The sequence below is a fragment of the Chenopodium album genome, chromosome 17 (assembly GCF_948465745.1).
Source record: "Chenopodium album chromosome 17, dcCheAlbu1.1, whole genome shotgun sequence".
NCBI lineage: Eukaryota > Viridiplantae > Streptophyta > Magnoliopsida > Caryophyllales > Amaranthaceae > Chenopodium > Chenopodium album.
Genome location: NC_137850.1, coordinates 15195375 through 15204614, shown reverse-complemented (window position 1 = coordinate 15204614; position 9240 = coordinate 15195375).

Genomic DNA, 9240 nt, shown 5'->3' with positions numbered 1-9240 from the left:
CTTGAACTTACTGAATAATTAGCTTACTAATAGCTCTGAACCCTCTATCGGAATAATACACTTGTTCGAAGGACACCATTCCTTTCAGACAGTGCCTCGGTGGATTTGTTGATGTTTTCAATATCTTCCTTAGTGGCCATTGGAACGAACTAAAAGTAGTTTGAAGGTGATAAGTGATGTGGAGATGGCGAAGTTTTCTTTGAACGCCTCTTAGGTCTAAGAGGTTGCTGCGGTAAAGACACAAACCGTACCAATCTACCCCTGCTTCTTGACCAAGTACTGTGAAATGAAATAAATTCACTTAATGGTTTGACGCACTGATCAAAATCGGGAAAGGAAGAGGGAAAGATAGACATTTGAAAAAAGGTAAGACAAACTCCACTCATTTTTATGACGGAAAAAAGAGGTGCATGAACCTTGTATACGATCATAAACTACATGGTGCACGACTTGAGTTGAAAATAAAGAAAGTGTGTGGACTATACTTGACTCGTGAGTGACTAAGTGATTTATAAGACTCGTTGTATGATTGCATGGCTAGACATGTAAATAGTAACCAAAATGACTGACGCAAGGACTCAATTAGCACGGAAGACTAAATAAATGAGCTGACTGGACTAAACCCTAGGCACCGTTGTGCGGTGCTCTTTGCTGTGACACGGTGCTAACTGCCGTGACGCGGCGTTATTGCCGTGGCGCGGTAATCAGCTCCATGTTCTATTTTGTGCATTTTTCTAATTTTTTTTAGTTTTATAGTTTGCACTAATTACTAAGTGAGTACGATTCATTGACATTCGTTAGTCATAAAATAAACCACCATAGACAAAGAAAGATCGTTAATTTTAGGATCAAAACGATCAAATATACACACATAGGGCACGTAGGCACAATAATGCAAAGAAGAGTTCGCAACCTAAGGTCAAAAACTATGTTCTACTATGGTCGAGTTTATTTTGTGTCGAAAGGGTACTATGGTTAAAAGTTTGGACGCGTTAGAAAGGCAGCCACAAGTTCGTGATTAAATCAAACTCGACTCCATGGTTTGGGTGGATTTAATAACTCGGATACCCTTATTGCCATGAGCGTTTTTGGGTCAATAGAGCTTAAATCCCTCGAGGCTAAGACGTATGAAGAACACACACGTTTTTTAGAAAAATCGAAGGTAGCTAATAATGAGAAAAAGAACATAACCACTGGAAGAATTTTGCAGGCACAATGTCACGGTGGAAAATGTCGCGACACGGTACAGTTGTAATCCCCCGTATTTTTTAATATTTTATAAATGAAATTTTATTTTATTTATTATTTTATTTATATTTTTCCGGAATTTAATTTCAAAAGTTCCAAATTATTTTTGGGTTGATAAACGATTTTTATTACAAAGAAATTTTTATGAACCATTATTCTATAATTTATACCCATATAAACAAAGCTTACTCCATTTTTGTTCCTTAATTGACCCATTATTTTTATGAGGCCCGATATTCCTACTTACCCTACAACTCTCTCTCCTATAAATACCCTATAAATTCCCAAAATTTTCTCCACACAAAAGGTTAGTTGATTTCTTTTCTCTTTATTTTAATTCTTTTATTTTTCCTTTATTTTTTTTCTTTCTTTTTTGCTTTCTTTCTTTTTTCTTTTCCTCATCTTTACGTGAGGAAGTGTGGCTACCCCACCTGCCACCTGCTGCCGGCTAAACCCACCTGCCGCCGTCGCCGGCGACCACCCACCTAGTGCCTGCCGCTGCAGCCACCGCCGACCCACCTTGCTCTCTCCCCTTTTGTTTTCTTATTTTGCTTAAAATTATTAGTTTTTTTTATGTTTGATTTTGTAGTATAAGGATTATATTTTTAGTATCAAATTCACATTTTTGATAGCTTAAACTTATATTTTCAGATTATAATTGTTGTTATAATTTTCAGATTTTATAAATTATAAACCCGGGGTTTTAATTTATTGAAATTAAGATTTTAGGGTTCTAATAATCAATTAATTTTGGGTTGTTCCTATTCAATTTCTATTGATTAATTAAGCATAAAACATGTTTTAAAGGAAGTTTTAAGGAGTTCAAATCAAGTTTATATTTCTGGAAAGTTGTTTGGGTATTAATTCTTGATTATTTGTTGTTTTCTAGGAAGTGATTTTTTCCTAGGAGACTTTTAAGTGATTAAAAGTGGCACAAAGAATTGTTTATACGAGGTACATACATGTCTACTTCATTGTAAGTAGTATCATGTTTAGGTACCAAAAGGAAAGAACTTAGTTTCATGTTTAGAGAACACTTGGATGGAAATTGTTTGGTTATACATTTAATTAATTCATGTGCTTATGTTTATAAGATATGTTTTAGTGAATTGATTATGTTTGTATGGAATTATGGATGCAAGCATGTTGAATTATATTGGATTAATTGTTTGTATGGAATGTTAATACAAGCATATTTTTATCGTATTGGTTTGTTAACCATATTTTGATTATTGAAGGATTGGAATTAAATGAGTTTGTGGAATGAATTTATTAATTATTCCACAAGGTTATTATTATTTTATTTCTTACTCAAGCATGACTTGTTAGTATGTTGAGTAAAAGTGGATTAAGCCGAAATGGCTAGGTGGGTTGAGTATGTTCAACAATTTGGATAATTTGGAATTTAAAGGAATTAAAGGTCAATTTGTGATTGGGGAGGGGAAAAGACTAGGTCGTTGACTAATCCTCCCTAAGTCAAACTAAATTTATAAACACTTAAAAAACCTAAATACAAGTATAGAGGTAAGTCAAGGGTCGAACCCAAAGGAACGGTAATGTTCAAATGCTTTCAATTTGGGCGCCTAAGCTAGGTCGAAGACAAGGGTAAAGAGGTAATACTAACAACTAACAAACAAACAACCAAACAAATAAACACTAGGAATGGGGATCAACAAGTAATCATGACAATTGCAATAACTTGGGACAAACATGCCAATCAATGGTTGCGAAGACTAATGATAAGAGCTATCAATTGGAATCAAAGAGTTATTTCCTAATCGTTAAGCTAGATGTCTCTACGAATAACAAACTAAGAGAATCACAATCCAAACCAATCCGATAATTGCTATTCCTAAATCAATTGGTCGTGTCATTAGCAATTACAATGCAATCTAGCATAATTCTCAAGGCCTAATTGAATTACACACATGCAAACTTACATTAATCACTTTAATCTCAACAATCAATCAACACAATTCCCAAATTAATCACAATCAATCAATCATACTAGTTTCACCCAATTCCTAGCCAAACAACTACTCAACAATCATCATCTATCAACAAACAACTACAGAAATCAAGAATCAACAAAATATCAAGAACAATTATTCTAATCAAGAATCAAACATCAAAATCAAACTAAACAAACATGAAATTAAGAAAGCAATAAAATGAGATAGAGTTAGAAATCCTCATTGATTGATTATGGAGATCTTCAATACAATTGTCACCTTGAATCTTCAATCTTTCAAATCCCCAATGAAATTCCTTACTTTCTCTCTCTAACTCTACTCCTAAAACTAACCCTAGATCTAGGGAGAGAAGCTCTCAACTAAGCTAAAATTATGATCAAAATTATGTCTAAAACTTCTTTCTAAAATCGGCTGAAAAGGGTATTTATAAGAGGCGCGAAAAAGGAAATCAAGCGAAGCCAAAAACAGGGAGGAGCGCCCGCGCGGGCAGAGGCGAGCGCCCGCGCTTTTCTGGGTTCTTCTGACTTTCTCCGTCGCTTCGCGCACTCGATAATGACCCTGTGAGCTCCAGATGATGCATGATGATAGTGACAGTTTCTAAGGGCCTCCACGGTGGGTTCAACACCACCTCTTCATGGGAGCACGGCTTGAGAGCGCAAGAGCTAGAACTTGGAGCATCCACTTCCTTGCATCTTGAGCTTTCTCAATGCTATGAGCCTACTCCACAAGCATCTTCCAACTTAGAAAACCATTAATATCGAGACCCGAACCTCGTACAATACCTACAACCACGAAAAGAGAAGAAATAAAGGAGAAAACACTAGAAAACCCATAAAAAAACACAAATCAAGAGAGAAAAGGGAAATAAAGAGAAAAACTAAGCATTTATTATGAAAGAAAGCTATGAAAAGAAGGTAAAAACAAGCTAAATACTCATCAAATGAAATGGCACTCATCAGTGATGTGATCACCATTGTCTTTAATAAGATTAAAAGTTAATTGATGTATGATTGTTATGTATGGTCCACTTGAATGAGTCGACTATTAATTAAATTTGTAATCACGTAAAGTGAAATATGGATGAGCAATAAAACTCTGGAAAGTGTGCACTTCTAGAGTATTGACAATTATGGGTTAGGGTACACGGTGGTAGCTCGTGGCTTTCTGAGGCTTGTTTGATCAACATGTCCTCTTCTCTTTTGGTAATTACATTTTTATTTTATAATGAAAGTTAGATGTGATCCTGGACTAACTTTGTTAGAATAAAGTCGCGCCCATTCTTGCATTGCGCTAAATTTTCATTTTAAATGGTCAATTAGGACCAAAATGATTTGGTAGGTTGGACAACCTCGTCTATTGCTTACTCCAAATTAAATTAATTAAATTAAATATAAAGAGTCAAGTGTGTTGGAATTGGTTAGTAAGTATATTGAGTCAATTAAATTGTTTAAGTGTGGAGTCTTGATTAATGAATTAGTGTTGTACGTTTATTTACTTTATTTAATTGAGCATGCTAGGTTTGATACGTTGTAGCTTGTATATATGTACTCAGTTTTGTTGATTACGTGCTTTTATGTGTGTTTCTTTTGGTCATGGCCTTCGCCTTTTAATGACCCTGTGATGATCCAATTATTACACTTTTATTATTGGGGAGCAGTATTGCACAGGTTAGCTTGATAATATGATGTTCGGGGATTTGACATACACATTGTCAAGGGATTGGTGTGATTGAGAGTATTCGTTCTTTGTGTCGAACTTATTTATGTTTTACTATTTCATTTATGTTTTGGGATTTTGAATATCGGTTTGGGTTTTAATAAGGGCCTTTATGGTTCCAATTTGTAAGCTTTGACTTATTGATTTTCTAAATTATATTATTTCAAGATTTAAGTTGGATTTTCCGCTGCAATACTTTGATAAAGCCTTAACGTTTTAACACGTGTCGATGACATGTCAATGGTTCTCCTATATTATTATTTAAAGTAAGTGGTTTGGAAATGGGAGAATTCTTGGGGTGTTACAACAGTTCACTGTGTCACGGTGTTCTGTACCATGTCACGGCTCCTCTGCCGTTACATGGTGCTTGTAAAATTCAAGCAGTGCCTCGTTTTCTTCGATCGTGATTAGGTTATCCAATTTTTCCTACGGGCGAACCTAAAATACGACATTAAAACGTCTATGAAAATGCAAAAAATGCCAATTTAATCACAGGAATACGATTCAAGAATCTTTCAAGTCTCATCCACTCATCTTAATTAAATACCGATCACTCAAATTGATAAATAACCAAGAATCCTCCCCAGTGGAGTCGCCAAATTGTAGGCGTCATTCGAAGCGCGCCTGCGTTAAGTATGTGGTAAATATGCTTGGCACTCATAGGAAGTGGGAATTGACATATACGATAGGGACAAGGAAAGTAGGGAGTCGTCAACAAGTTTTTAAGGAACTTGTAAATCGTTCATGGATCATAAAAGGCAACCACGATTAAGAGACAATGATAGGCAACAACGATTGACCCGTGAAGGTTACACCCCATTCATAATCCATGAGATTACTAACTCCATATGGTTCGGAACCACGAAAGGAGGATTGGGGATGATGGTACGAAGTGAGTCATGGAGACACATTCGCCCGTATTGGCCTTTACTCGATTCTTATTGTGAAAAGTATTCTAACGATCTCAAATGCATGCAAACAAAGATTCAATTTGCTCCAAACTATTATTAGGCTGAATTAGTTGAATATTAATGCACACCTAATTCTAAAATATTGTGATAACTTTGACTAAATAACAAGATTAAAAAGGAACCTAAACTCGTTGTCTAAATTATCTTATTAGGTGTGATATTCAATTATATATTCCCTTTAAACATGCAATATAGTGATCATAAAAAATATAATAAAATCAACATTAATATTGGAAGCAATTCAACAATAAATTGTTAGTCAAATCAAATATAAATAAACCTAATCATGATACTAGCAACAAGAATAAAAATAAGAGTAATAAAAGGAACCTAATCATGAATAAATTGTTAGTAACTTCAATAAAAATAAATCAAATTGAAATAATTAAATTAAATAAAAAGTAGAGTTGATTTGGTCCAAACCCTCAGTTAATTCTACCTTTCACGCCTTGGTTTAAGGATGAAATCTCGGGTGTTGTATGGACTCCTTGGAGTTCTTAGGGGAAGTATGATGAGAGAATATGGACGCTAGTATTTAGGTTAAAGAGGGAGAAGAGAATGATTGTTGGTGTAAGGAGAAAGAGAATTATTTTTGGTACCCGAAAACTGGAGAAATCAGGAGGGTATTTATAGAGGAAATGAACAAGGGATTCCACGAAACCCTAGAAGGGACAAGCGCCGTGGTAAAACCCTAATTGAGCACCACGTCACGGTGTGTGCACCGTGACGCGGTACTGTCCACCGTGACACGGTAATGCACACCGTGACACGGTGTACTGTTTTACTTAAAAAAACGTCCAGATTCATTAAGTGCGTGATGTTTTAAGCGTGGAGAAAACGTGTGAAAACACCGTGTCACGGTATGTGTACCACGACACGGTGCAAAATACCGTGACACGGTACAAAGCACCGTGACACGGTACTGTCCACCGTGACACGGTAATGCACACCGTGACACGGTGTACTGTTTTACTTAAAAAACGTCCAGATTCATTAAGCGCGTGATGTTTTAAGCGTGGAGAAAACGTGTGATAACACCGTGTCACGGTATGTGTACCACGACACGGTTCAAAATACCGTGACACGGTGCAAAATACCGTGACACGGTACAAAGCACTGTGACACGTCAGCATATGCCATGGCGCAGCAAATCCAATTTTTACGCATTTTTAATTAAAATTATGATTAGTTTAGATCCGTAACTTGGAATAAGGTATATAATATATCGGTGGAAATCTTATCAAGTCTACTTTCCAACCCAATTAAAATCAGGTCAAAATATTTTGTAGATTTTAAGATATGGCCGTTTTAGAGAAAGGGTGTCGGTTTTGGGCCGAATTTAGTGTTTTTCTCATATCTTCTTCATTTTAAGTCGGAATTGAGCTTATGATATATCTTGGAAAGATTATTGAAAGGCCTATCCAATCAAATATTAATTGGATCAAAATTATAACGCTAAAAAATCAATTTCTCTCGGTTTTGTGATGTGGACACGAAAAGAGGAAGATAAATTATGGTTTTAGCAAAATGGGCTAGGAATTTGGTTGGTCTATGAAATGTATTAAATTGAATATGGATTTGAGCACTCCATAGATTATATACTCAACCCTACCAATGATGGCGGTGAAAGGTTCTTCATCATCGAGTTTGGTTTTGGGGAGACATTTTTAGGTGTCTACACATACCAAACCAGTTATAGGGCTACAAAATCAGTTTAGCTCGATTTTGTGATGTGGACACGAAAAGTGGAAAATAAGTTATGGTTTAGGAAAATGGGCTAAGAATTGGGTTGATTTGTGAAATGTATTGGATTGAATATGGATTTAAGCACTCCAAAGATTAAACACTTGAGCCGACTAATGATGGCGGTGAAAGGTTGTTCATCATCTGGTTTGGTTTTAGGGAGACAATTTTTTAAGCATCTACAACACCACAAACTTCATAATAAGTAAGTTTAAGCACTAACTTACCAGAAGAAACACAACACAACCACCACAACCAGACCTAAAACCATCCCATAAAAACTTCTTCTGAAATCAAGCAACGATATCACAGAGCCAACTTAATGCCAGTTACGAATAGAATGCTTTCTAACTTGGAAAATAGACTTTTTGTAACTGGTGTTAGGTTAAGCCAGTTACGAATAGTACATTATTTGTAACTAACATTAGCCGGTTACGAATAATATTCACCGGTGGCATTTGCAACCAACAATGCCGGTTACAAAAAGTCAATGTCGCCAGTTACAAATAGCACTTTTTCTACTAGTGCATCTCAACATAAAAGAACACCAGTCAAAATTAATTGCTCTAGAGGCAACTGTCACAACAGGAACTAGAGACCTAGCTATGTTAGAGTTATTTGTTGTTGTGCATATTAGTTTTCCAAGCACCACTATCATGAAAGCAGTCATGAAATCCTCTTCATCCTGCTCATCATCACCCAAAGGCAATATTTTACTAGAACTATCAAGTGGACACATTACTTTTGAAGCGGCAACCAATGATATGGTTTCCTTCTTAGACCCAACACCATACATGTCAATGATCCTATTAACCTTCTCCAAATCCTCCGCACATTCCATATCAACGTGTGTGGGCATAGGATTTGCTCCCATAGGTATACCAAGTATTGACCAAACTTGTTTTGCACCCAAAGGCAACATTTCTCCATCACCAAAAATAACAGTATTATCACCTCTTACACTATTCATCAACCAGTAGTAGAACTACCGTGGAATATTCTTCGTATCCAAACCCAACAACCCTTCAAAACCCATCCTTCTAACTAATTGCCGCTGCTCATCGTCAAACTTCTCAACTTCTAGACAAAATGATTCCACTGTACAGACAATATTCGGCTGCTGCAGAATTAAAACACAACACCAACACAATTACGCACCACATATCAAATCAAATCACAAATATACACACCAAATCCATATCCATACCAAACCACACACATCCAAAACTAACCAAACACATGAGAATTTGTCAATAAAGGAAACACACAGATTATAAGTTCATACCTTGCCAACATTCTCAAATTGTGTCTTAAAGACCTCACCCCTAGCACACACTTTATGTCCTTCACTTTTTTCGGCCTGCAAACATCAGCCAAACCATCCCATTCATATCAATTACTTGACAAATATATGCATCATATCATTTACTTGTTATATAAATCAGCATAAGCAAAACAAGGGAATTAAGTACAATAATACCTTAGGCATTTTCATTGAACCTTTATCAATATGTTTTGACTTCCTCTTCTTATTGTCTCTCTGTAAGAAATGCATCAACAGTCCTTTAAATACTTCAGAGCTTAATTGT